This window comes from Diabrotica virgifera, chromosome 3, assembly GCF_917563875.1.
Source record: "Diabrotica virgifera virgifera chromosome 3, PGI_DIABVI_V3a".
Taxonomy (NCBI): domain Eukaryota; kingdom Metazoa; phylum Arthropoda; class Insecta; order Coleoptera; family Chrysomelidae; genus Diabrotica; species Diabrotica virgifera.
In genome coordinates, this window is record NC_065445.1 from 162351401 (window position 1) to 162365241 (window position 13841).

The window sequence follows — 13841 nt, forward strand, 5'->3', positions numbered from 1 at the left end:
AAATAATATCTAGCCGGGCCGAAAAAATTGATTTTTATAATTTGTTTAAAAAATTTTTGTAATAAATGTAACAATAACTACGAAATTATGGCATTTAGGTATACAGAATATAACACGAAAAATAATCAGTATTTTTCAAGGATTACAAAACGCAAAAAATATACAGTGTGTTTCATTTGAAGTAAGAAAGTTCATTAGATTTCCAGAAAAACGGAAGATTTGGCAACGAATTTAATTACCACTATAATATCGGCCTCATTAGAAGACCCTTACTCACTAAAACTTATAAAAATCCCTTTAGCGGTTTCCGAGAAATTACCGTGATGCAGGACTTTTTCGCAACCCTGTATTATCGTAATATAGATAAATAAGACTCTGAAGCCCCAAAAAAAATTTTATTGCCTCCAAGAACAGACTTAGTACCACCATGTAACTGTAAAATTGTTCTAAAAACTTATCGGTCCAGTCGGGTTAGACTGTTAGACGAATAACAAACCTAACCTTGCATTAGGTGCTGCTCCAAATTTTATTTTTCTAATCTTTAGGGGGGCTCAATAGTAGTGTAAATTTAAAATTTCGACTGAATTTCGCCGTTGTGTTAACCCATCTTGATTTTAAACGAGAACGGTTTTTGCTCAATATATCCGCCATTTTTAACTTTTCGACATAAAGTATACCAACCAAAATTGTTGAAAATGCGATTTTCTATCATTTATATTCTTACAATTTTTTCGTGCCGTCGATATTTTCCGAGTTATGGCGGAAAATAGTGACAGTTAGAGCATAATTATTGAATTATCCCGTTTATTATTAGTTTTACGACAAAAATCTTCCTACACAAAATAGAGAGAATTAAATTCTACACAATTTTGATATCTTTTATTTTTTTTGCTTAAGTTAATTTTTAAGGTAGTACTTATGCGGTAATGGCGCGAGCGTAAGACCTGATTGATTTTGTAGCAATTGTTTTTGTTCAATATCTACGCCATTTTCAACTAAAATTGTTCCAAATATGATTTCTTACAATTTCTTTCTAACAATTTTTTTCATGCGGTTGTTATTTTCCGAGTTAAGTGGGAAAATAGTAAAAAGTCTAGGAATGCGTGATGGAAATAGTCTGCTCATAGATGGAAATACTTAAACAAATAATACGATGACAAAATAAACGTTTTTATTTGAAGATAAGTTCTGGATAAATTCCTGGTTAGGTTACAAAGTTCTTGTTGACATTGTCACTTGTGTCACTCACAGGTGTTGCCAACACATAAAAGTCTACAATAGAGAATTGTAATACCAACACCCTTCTGCAATTCTATATTAATTATAAAAAACTATAACTCAACAACATTTACAAGTCGACTTTGCAAAGTAACAAGATACTTACTCAACACACACACTACACATGACACTAGGTACCTAACTGTAAAAATTTACCGTACCTACCATGCCAATGGCCATTAGTTGTCAAGGCATTAGCTAAATAAAAAAAAACATTTAGAAGTTCCCTAAAATATATAAATTTAGTCTTTGGCAGTGACTTTGTAAAAATGTCAGCTTGTTGCTGATCAGATGGTACATACTGTTAACGCACGTGGTGGATTTATTTTGTGGACTGTAATTTAGGTCTGCTATTGGTACTTCCATGCACTAACATCCAAATTTGATATCGATAGATAAAAAGATAAAATGATGTTCAGCCAAACACACAACTGATAAAAAATTGGGTACTAACCTTTAGTGTCGTTGTTTTCTTCTAATGTGGGGCCCCAGCGCTGCACTCTTAAATGCACCAAACCAGCAACTTTAGATTCGTGTATCACACCGATGATTGATTTTTGACGAGAATTTTTGTTACACGCGGACGGTGCTTAGATGTTGATTCTTCGTCGGTTTTCGAATGTCTCCCTGGTCGTACCTCTAGCGCTTATGCGCAGCAATGGTACCCTGCGTAGAACCAGCTGTGTGTTTGTTGAAGCTTTTAATTTTAAATATTTAGCGGCAAAGTGTTGCGCTAACATTACCGGCCTCCAAAACACACAAAATTGATGTAGATTTGATAAGATTTCATATTGAATAAAGTTAGAGATTGAAGAAATAAAGATTGAATTGATAAGATTAAATTGATAAGCTTTGATGTTGAATTGATCGGATTCAATTTAGAACATGTAACTTAAAATAATAAATATTAAACTCAGTTTTAAAAACCCAAAAAAAATAATAAAAATTTCTAAAGTATAATCTATTGATTTGTATACCTAAAAATCAATAGAGAAGAAGAAAATAATAAAATTAATTTTCTGTAGGTAAGGGACACAGTTTAACTACCGGTCTCTTGTATGTACGTGTAGCTGTTTTTACAGTAGCAACTCGAACGTAGCCATCTTCACCCGGATGCAACTGTATTACTCGACCTAACGGCCATTTAAGTGGATTTTTGATACTGTCACTCGAAATAACAACTAAATCGTTAATTTTCACTTCTTGACATGAATCAAACCATTTATACCTCTGTTGAAGAGTATGCAAATATTTACGCGAATATCTCTTCCAAAAGTCATTGTGAAGTTGTTGTTAAAGTTGCCATCTCGAGAGGCGATTAGTTGGAACTTCGGATAAGTCAGATTCTGGTATGAGTGAATTTAAAGGTTCGAAGATTAGAAAATGTGAGGGGGTGAGAGGCTGAAGATCATTAGGATCGGAAGATGCCGCTGAAAGGGGTCGTGAATTAAGGACAGCCTCGATACGACACATAAGGCAGAGGCCGCACATCAAAGAAACATGAAACGTAAATCACGTTTCATGGAAATAAAACACTGCTAAATAAATAAACGTCCGGCCATTTATGAAACTCTCCGAAAATAAAAATGTTTTATGAGCATGACTCACACTCGTTTCATTGGTAGGCGGTAGGGATGGGAAAAACCTACCGGTTAAAACCTAAAACCGGTTTTTTCCTTTGCAATTATTTAAGCTGACTGAAACCGATTTTACAACACTGATGACTGATTTTTATACTGATTTGGACTGATATCGATTCGAATGTAGCATCGCAAACTAAAGCGCAATGTAAATGTAACTTATTTGGTATTGGCTATGACTAAAAAACCTAACACCGGTTTTTGAAATAACCGGTTTTTTGACCGGTTATAACCGACAGGTTAAACTGTAGGTAAAAAAAACCGGTATAACCGAAAACCGGTGTTTTTGTCAATAACCGCCATCCCTAGTAGGCGGACTTCAAGATTTGTTTAGCCGTGTTTTATTTTTATGAAACGTGTTTTACGTTTCATGTTTCATGTTTTACGTTTCATGTTTCGTTGGTGTGCGGCTTGCCTTAGAGTTGACATTTCCATGATGGTTAGTTTTTGATTCTCCTACAACTCTTATGAAATGATTTTTAAAACTTTTCACGCCAGCCTCCGCTAAACCATTGAAATGAGGGTTAAGTGGAGGTCCTAGATGCCAACGGATAGATAATTGATCTGATACTTCCTTGGCATATTCCAGTAATTGATTATGAAACCCTAAGAAATTGCTACCTCGATCGCTCCAACAGTCGCTCACTCTACCACGACGAGATACAAAACGGTGGAACGCAGCTACGAAACCTTCGGTAGACAACTCCATAGTAAGTTCAAGGTGTATATAGTGTGTTGTCGTGCAAACAAACACACATACATACGACTTAAAAGATTTAGAACCCCTGTAACGATGCGGGAGAACATCAAAAGGTCCACAGAAATCTATAGCTACATTTGAAAAAGGTTTAAGTTTATTGATGCGATGAAATGGCAGAGAGCTCATTATTGGAGGGTTGTTAGGTTTAGGGTTGATTCTAAAACAACGCAAACATCTCGACAATGCTCGATTAATTGCATTTCTAGCAGATAAAACCCAGAATTGCTGTAACAATAAATACTGCATTGTTTTAAAACCTGGATGTAAGTTTTCTTTATGCGTGAATTCTATGATAAGGGTAGTGATACGATTTTTATTTGGAATTAGTAAGGGATGTTTTGCAGTGAAAGATATAAGATCTGATTTTTGTAATCTACCACCTACCCTAATGAGGCCATCCTTATCTAAAATAGGAGAAACCTTCCGATACCTTTTCGGTATTGGTTTGCTGTTAGATAAAGAAAAATATAGATCTGACAATGAAACAAATTGTACTCGTCTGATTAATAGATGAAGGGCGTTCTGCATTTCATCAGGGGTAGGATTTTCGATAGACTCCAAAGATGTGTTATTTGAAAAATTAGATTTTTGATGAGGATGATTTTTTGAGTTATGAATAAATCGAATTACATAACAAACGATGTGCTGTATTTTTAACAGACAAGAATATTTGTCCAACAGACAATCCAAGAAATTAGATGCTGTAAGGGTGGCTAGGGATAATTTAGGTTTTTCTTCAAGATCGAAGTCCTCAAATTGCTCCTTTTGTTTCGTTTTATTAAAATCGGGCCATTCGTTTTGAGATAACCATAAGAAAGGAGGCGCATTCCACCACATTTCGTGCGAAAGCAATTGAGAAGGAGTTGCACCCCTAGATGCAATTTCTGCTGCATTTAATGCAGATGGAATGTACCGCCAAGAGAAGGTATGATTTCTTGGATGTGGTTTACTCGATTGGCCACAAACGTTTTCCAACGATTAGGTGGGGATGCTAACCATTTTAAAACCACTTGAGTCACAGAACGTAATGATCTCGGTAACTTTTAATTGATTTGCATACGTAGATAAGATAAAATCGATAAGATCACTTAAAAGATAAGCGCCGAGGAGCTCTAATCTCGCTAAGCTAAGGTCTGTGTTTTGATAGGTGCAACTCTCGATTTTGCACAAATGAGAGAAATAGATACATATGTGGTTTTCTTCTTGCACTCGAAAATACACAACGCATGCATATCCTCGGTTGGAAGCTTCACAAAAACCGATTAATTGACAAGACTGATTTTTTGATAATTTGATTTGTCTAGGTAGAGTGATATTAGATAATAATGGAAACTTTGAGTGAAGATTATTCCAAAAATCGATAATAGCTTAGTCTGGAGTATCATCCCAGCCAATGTTTAAAATCCAAAGCAGTTGGAGAAGAAATTTAGCTAACAAAAGTATTGGACATAAAAATCCCAAAGGATCGAAAATAGTTCCAACGATAGATAAGATAGAGCGTTTCGTAGGAGGCTTGTTTTTCATTTGACAATTATAAGAAAAAATGTCATTTTTGAGGTGCTATTGCAACCCTAGGACCTTGACAAAATGTGGTTCTTCTTTATCAAAGGAAAGAGGCATTTGCCGATCAGATTCTGACAGGGTAGATAATAATACTGGGCAGTTACTAGCCCACTTTTTAAGTTCAAACCCCCCAGATTTTAATAAGCCAATAAGTTCCTTTTGGACCGTTAACGCATGCGCAATTGAAGGACTGGTTCTTAATATGTCATCACAATAAACTGATGATTTTAAGACCTCACATGCCAACGGAAAGCTTTTTTGTTCTTGACAAGCCAGTTCATTCAATGTGCGCATGGCTAGATAAGGTGAACACGTCATGCCAAAAGTGACAGTATTGAGCTCATATTATGAAATAGGATCATTGGGCGAAAATCTCCATAATATCCTTTGAAAAGGACGATGCACAGGATTAACTAAAACTTGCCTGAACATTGCTTTGATGTCTGTAATATAAGCTATTGGATTTAATCGAAAAGTAAGCAATAAAGAACCGATGTCCTTTTGATGATGTCCCGATGTCATTGAGAGAAATGTTGTTGGGGCCTTTCGCTGAACAGTCCCAAACAACACGCAATTTTGTGGATACGCTCTCTGGTTTTAAGACACAATGATGCGGCAAGTAACATAAGATAGGTTTTTCCGAATTAGGTAAAACCAAAGACATATGATTTGTGTCTAGATACTCTTTCATGAATTCTGAATATGATGAGTAAAGATCAGGATTTTTGATAAGACGATTTTCGAGAAGTAAAAACCTGCGAAGTGACTGAGAAAAGGTATTTCCTAGATCAGGGATAATTTCATTTTTGAAAGGTAAGTCTACCATAAATCGACCTGTCGAAAGACGCTGCACAGTCGATTTAAAAATAGATTCTGCCTGTTGATCCTCAGGTGATATTTGCAAAAAAGGGATTTTTTCCACCTCCCAGAATTTGGTAATGATATTTTTTATGGAGGGTGAAGAGTTAGTTAGATAACAGTTTGTTTGTGATAAACTACCAAGATTTTCGCCAATTTTACCCATGATTACACAGCCAAAAATTGTCTCAAGGGCAGAAGGTTGCTTTCTGGACCTTCCAGCTTACCTCCTGTAAGAAAGTTTACAAAATACTCACAGCCAAGGAGGAATCTATAGGTTTAGATTCAAAATAATTAGGATCAGCTAACTTTAAATTTTTTAAATGTTCCCACGGACTGCAAGTATAAGTAAATGAAGGCGCCCTTGTCGAAATGGTATCTACAACCACGGCCTGAAAATTAAATAAGGGTCTGATTTTGTAACGATAAGCGTTCTAATCGTTACTAAAATATTTATTCTGATAGGAACTAGGTATACAACCAACTATGCAACGAGTAGTTTAAAGTATTGCGTTGATTTTCGGTGCGACTTGATGGAATATCTGGTTACTTTGGAATTGTTAAGTTTACAATCTGTCAAGGATTTTCCGCCGAACGTGGTTGACAGAAGTGAAAGACTTCACTCTTTCGAAGGATTTGGTAGAAATAACATCTCCAATCTCCAATGGCCGGTGATTCTATCTAGAATAGAATTTGTGTTAAAATTTGGTTTTATGTGAATGCTGAATATAAGTTAGAAGTTGTGTTTTTTTTGTTTTGGTGAAGTATGGGAGAGGAGTTTCGTTGCTTTTTACAGCATCACCGAGTATGTAAAAATATCTTTCTATTTTTTTTCCTTTCTAAAAAAAATCATACCATCTTTACCTTTTCCTAAGACGAGATTTATATCATATTAAAATAAATATTACCCTGCAATAAGTAAATTTTTCCTTGCTTCACTACGTCTAATCAATGTTCTACAGATTAAAAAAATTCTGAAATTTACATTTTTCACTCTAAATAAGTTTAAAATCCTGACATTTTCATTCTCTCATTTAGCTAATTCTGTAAAGCAATCTTTTATTACAATATTAAAATTTATTTGTTCAAATACATACTTCCTTACATGTGTTCAAAAGCCTATTTTAAGTGAAAGTCATACCAAGGTCAATGATATGGCATGTATACACATCAAAACGTCACTTTTTATTTAGTTTTTTCCTGTCAAGTTCTGATAAGGTTTTATACCTTTTTGTAAAGGCCCCCTGTCATGTGTACTAAAAAGGAACCAGCTAATCACCGGTTTTGTTTTCTTTTAGTCATTGGAGAAGAAGATAGAGTCCAAGTAGTCATTAATTTATTCTTTTAAATGGAAAAATAATAAGTTGGGAATTTTGGGTCAATTTTGTTGGATATGGGCATGGAATTTTTGTTGAGTTTCCGGTACTAGGAAGTACATCCTCGTCGAGACAAGTACCCTCCATCCCTAAGGTTGGGAAAACCTGGAAAATACTGTACTTGGGTCTCTTCCGATCATCACCCTCGAAGGAGGTTGGATGAGAAACACACCTTCACTTGTGTAGAAGCGACAGGTTTTATAAGTAGAATTTGCATGTCAATTTATTTAATAATACCTTTGAATTTTACTCTTTTTGTCAATGCCTGTTAATAATAATTTATCTTCATTTTTCTTAAAAATATAATTAACCTAATAACATTCAATATTTTGATACATTTAATCTTTCCACTGTTCCTATCATTTGTTTACAATAGTTTGAAGGTTGTAAACCATCTTGTTGTAAGAGTTTTGTGCACAATATTCGGGGGTTTAGAACCTTATTTCATAACCTATTTAATAAAATTTATTTCATCGGTTAGGCATTGTCGCCTCCGATCAGATACGGGATTGTCGGCCAATCGTGTATCCTTCCTTAATCATAAGTTGTACACACTGTTGGATAGAATTAATTTCTTACATATTTTCATATTGTAAGACCTGCGTTATCGACAGGAGCGCACTAGCCTAGTACGTCCGGTAGGTTAGCTAGTTTGTATAAAATTGTATATAGGGGTTATAAGTTTTTTTTCATTAAATTTGTTGGTTGTACATACTTATATGTTTTATTATCCTACCATTTTAATAGTATTAGTTAGGTACAGCAATATAGGTCACGTGGAGAAGAATATATTCAATTCTTCCCTGGCGCCCTTATACATTCTCAGTAATATCTTCTCGGTCAGTAGTTCCTTTTCATTTCTTTCCTTATTTTAATTTAGTTTCAAACACTCCAGTACTTCATTAGGTACCGTCTTATTTCGGGCGTGCAAATACGGCCTGATCCTCCCCTGAGCCCTACTGTTTAGTCTCTTAAATTTCCAGCTAGCCTAGTTTGAGGAAACTTCCATAACTAGGTAACTACCCCTTTAAAGCTATATCTATTCTGCCACAACACAACCTCATTATGTTACAATTGGCGCCCAACGTGGAGCCAAGTTTTCAGTAAGACAGTACCTTTTATTTTGTTGCTTATTGTAAATTTTTCTAGTAAGTATCTTTCTGGTCCATTGTTGTATATTTTGTAATTATATAGAGATATTTTTGGTTTCTTTTTGTACGTTACTTGAAAAAATAAACTAGTGCACTTATATTGCTGTATTGGTACTATTTTAATTTATTTAAAATAATAATTGTAAATCTTGAGTAGGATAATATTTGAACAGGTATATTGGTTGACATTTCGGTCTGGTCGGTTTGGTGATACCTGGATATTTATTTTGAAAAATTTTGAATGATTATTTTTTTTTGATATCTAGGTACATTACTACTTTTGATTTAGGTGCAGCCACAATATACTACAGTTAGCTAAATTTTTGCTTACCATACCTATATATAATTTATAAAGTTTTCATTTTTTTATATACATTTTCGTTTAAACATTTACTTAAATTATTTTAAATATCTACCCCAAATATATATCTCGGTTATATTTGGTTTGTCGGTTTGTTAGGTCGTTAGTTTAGCAACTCGTCGGTTGAGCAGCTTGTTTAGTAGATTGTCGGTTAATTGGGTCGTTATTTTGTTGGGTTGGGTTCGGTTTGTCGTTGTTTGGTTGGGTTTATTGTTACTAATTCTTTCCCTATCACCATGTGTACCTTTCAGCCAGAACATTTGTTAGTTAAGGAGTTAGATTATGAGCTGAGGATAAGAGAAATAGAGGTTGAAGAAGCCGCTAAATGTGATAGAAAGCGCAGGCTATTGCGTGGTGCTCTTAAACAGGAGCAAGGAAATAGGAGTTTCCGTCAAATTTCAGCTGCATCTATTCCTTTCCTGGAACAACAACAGGGAATAAATGAGACAATAGAGGATCTTACGCAAAAGATAAATAATTTTGGAGGGACTGTCCATGATAGCATGTATTCTAGATACATTTCACGTCTTGCTCATATCTCTGGTCGTGTCCACTTATTATGTTGCTCAGATGAGGAGCAACAACTTTACAAACGCTCTATGTCCATTAGGATTCTCAGTCTAGAAGGTGAACTCGATTCTCGAGTAAATCCTCTAGCCACGTCCACTCCTGTTTCTTCAGTTCAAGCCTCTAATTCCTTGTTACATCCCAAGCCTGTGCATGTACATAAGTGGGGAGTTTCGTTTTCTGGTGAAGGTCATTATGACCAAGTAATTTCATTTTTAGATAGGGTAGAATGTCTTCGTGTTTCGAGAGGCGTGAGTGAGGAAGTTCTTATTTCGGCTTCTGCCGAATTATTTACAGGCCATGCTTTTACGTGGTTTATGAACAACCGTGGTAGCTTTACCACTTGGACTGGTTTGGCGCAGAAACTAAAATCCGATTTTCTGCCTTATTCTTTCCAAACTGATCTCTTAGATGAGATCAACAACCACAAGCAGAAACCTGGAGAATCAGTGACTATGTTTATTAACACTATGTTGGGTATGTGTAGTCGTTTAGATACTCCTTTAACAGATAATGCAAAAATTAAGATAATTTTAAAATGTTTTAAAATGCACCGGAATTCTATAACGGACCTTATCTTGAAATTGAAATATTAGGACAATCTTGTTTAGCTCTATTAGATAGTGGCTCTAACATTTCTTTAATAGGTTCATATTCGCTGAAATTATTAGAAAATACGGATATTAATGTTATGCCTATTTCTTCTTTACAAGTCTCTACTGCAGATGGTGCTATCCAGTCAATTACAGGTAAATTTGACACAGAAATCGTAGTTGCCAATATTCAGAAACGGATGACATTTTATGTTATACCTTCAGTTAAAAATTCCATAATTCTTGGCATGGATTTCTTGAATGCATTTAATAGTACATTAAACTGTTCAGATTTTTCGTTGTTTATATCTTCCTTTAATGTCGCAACTGTAAGTGCCATTCGTGAGTTCTCTAGTTTGTCTAGCTTAGAACAAAACCAGTTAGAGAATATTATCTCTAAATTTTCTTCTATCTCTTCCAAAGATAAATTAGGCCGTACACATTTAATATCTCATACTATCGAAGTGAACACTACAACTCCGTTCAGACAATATCAATATCCCATACCTTAGTCATGGCAAGCAGATTTAAGTAAAGAAATCGATTCGATGCTCTCTTTAAACATTATCGAAAAGTCGACGTCGTCATTTTGTAGTCCCTTATGGATGACGAAGAAGAAGGATGGATCATTCCGAGTATGCTTCGATGGTCGCAAACTTAATAGTATCACTAGATACTAATCGAGATGCTTATCCCATCCCTCGGATAGATATAATTCTGAGCAAACTTCAGAATGCCAAATATATCTCTTCGATCGATTTATCCAAAGCCTTCTTACAAATTCCGTTAAGCGAAGAGAGTAAGAAGTATACTGCTTTCGCTGTCAGTGGTAAAGGGTTATTTCAATTTGTCACAATGCCTTTCGGTCTAGTTTCAGCTCCGCAAACAATGTGTCGTTTAATGGACTTGGTTATTGGTCCCCAACTCGAACCATTCGTATTCTATTATTTAGATGACATCATAGTTGTTACTCCTGATTTTTCTTCACATATTGAAATATTGGAGAAATTATTTTCACGCCTTAAAGAGGCTAATCTCACTGTTAATTTAGAGAAATGTAATTTTTGTCGTCCTAATTTGAAATTTTTAGGATATGTTGTTGATCATCAAGGTTTGAGAACAGACCCTGATAAAGTAACCGCTATTAAGGACTTCCCCATTCCTAAAACTACTACACAATTACGTAGGATCTTGGGCATGTGTGGTTACTATCGTCGATTTGTGCCTTCTTATTCTACTTTATTATCACCCCTTACTGACCTTAAGAATAGGAAAAAGGGCCAGACTATCACCTGGACTCCTGAAGCCGATGATGCTTTTCATCACATTAAGGAAGCTCTTACCAGTGCTCCGGTCATGACTTCACCTGATTTCAGTAAACACTTCTACCTCATGACGGATTGTTCGAATACCGCTTCAGGTGGCGTACTCTTTCAGATGAAAGATGGTTCTGAACACCCCATAGCATATACTAGTAAGAAGCTTAATAAGGCTCAGAAAAATTATTCCACTACAGAGCGTGAACTCCTTGCTATTATTCATGGCTTGGAGGCTTTCCGTTACTATTTAGAATGTCGTAAGTGTACCCTTATTACTGACCACAGTTCATTATTGTGGATGCATTCTATGCGTAACCCCTCCCAACGTTTGTCTCGATGGATTTGTAAGTTGTCAGCCTTTGATTACGGACGCTTAAGGCCTAACCTTTATATGGACGTGATAGTCCATATAATTATTTAAATCCTTTGTATTATTTCTTTCAGTAATTAAACAATAACGTAGTCGATTTTTAAGAGACTGTAATATTTTGTATCGCCTAAAAAGGAAAATATAAAGAGTGAAAGTATTGGGAGGTAGTAAAAAAGCTAAAACTTTATTTTCTTATAGCACTATTATCTCCCATTAGGATGTTTGCTACAATGATCGCAATTTTTTATTTTAATTTAATGTAGGTAAGAAAGTCTTTATTTATATAACATTATGTTGTTGTGTTAAGTCTCAAACTATTTATTAACTCAGTTAGTCATTAAATACAATAGAACCAGCACATTTAAGATCAAAAATAAAAGCATAACCGTAAAAAAACTTTGTCAGGCCATGGAGTTGGGGTGTTTACATTGTAAAATGGCGTGCACCCTATCCTCCATGCTATGGCATGCTGGACGAGCCATACAGCCTGTAGTCAACACCCCGAAGTATGAGCGGGAATACAAAGTGTACTAATACTCATACGCTTATGAAACGCACCTGGCGGATCATAAGGGCCTTCACATTTTACTCTTTTTCAACTAGTCTTGAGTAAAATGTCTTTAATCTTTCCTATCGGCCTCTCTTGGCTACCTCTTGTTCTTCCGACCCCGAATGGCTATTAGGTTTCCGAGGGCAGACGGGTCACTATATTTCTTTCTACTACATACCTACTCTTCACCGAATGATTGCCGGTATAAGCAATCCCCCCACTTACTGACCAACGGCTTCGGGCGGATGAGTTGGTAAGTGGCAGGGCACTCTTTTGTCCTGAGACTGAGAAATCGGTCTCGAAGGCGGATGAACCCTACAGAATGGTCAACGGTATAAGGATGCAGAAGGCAACGGGAAACCACTGCATTAAAGACTCATGGAGTATCCCTAGAAATCGTCATGGCTTACAGAAATGACAATCAACAACCTACTAATCATGGTTCTCGGATGCCAAGATTCGGCAGGGGAAGAAACAACAGTAACGACAGGGCTTCCCAGGCCGTTAGTCAGCAAAATCCCTGTTCACTAAATATATACAAATCTACCTACAAAATCGCTACATGGAATGTAAGAAGTATGTATGAACCTGGGAAACTGAAGAATATACAGCAAGAGATGATGCGACTAGATATCGATATATTAGGAATAAGCGATACAAGATGGGTCAGCTCTGGCGAACTCAATACAGACAATGGACGAATCTATTACTCTGGAAGCAGCGACACCCAACACAGATATGGAGTTGCTATGATCCTCAGCGAAAAAGTAACGAGATCAGTAACAGGCTTCGTTCCGATGTCCGAAAGAATAATAATGTTGCAGTTATTGACAACCCATGGAAAAATGAACCTAATCCAGATTTATGCGCCAACTGCTGACAAAAATGAAGAAGAAATAGAAAACTTTTATAGCGAACTCCAGAAAACATTACATCTCACAGCATCTAGAGACATAACAGTGATCATGGGTGATTTCAACGCAAAAATTGGCGAAGGAAAATGCTACCCTAATGTAGGATCATATGGGCTTGGCGAACGAAACGACAGAGGAGATCGCCTAATAGAATTTTGCCAGGAGCATAATGTTATAGCCGCAAATACATTCTTTAAATTACCTAAGCGACGCCTGTATACATGGAAATCACCAGCTGACAAAGAGCACAAAATTGTCAGAAATCAAATTGACTACATCCTAATAAAGCACAGATATCGAAACTCAATTCAGGCAGTAAAGGCATATCCAGGAGCAGACGTATCCTCTGATCACAGTCTTCCTATTGCTAGGTTTCAACTTCAACTAAAAAAGACGCAAAAAAGCCGCAACAACAATAAACTTAACATACAGAAACTAAAGTCAGAAGAAACAAAAGAAAATCTGAAACACGAAATCAACACAAATCTAGACAGAAACCCAGGAAATAATTGCAACGTAGAACAGCAGTGGCAATTCTTCA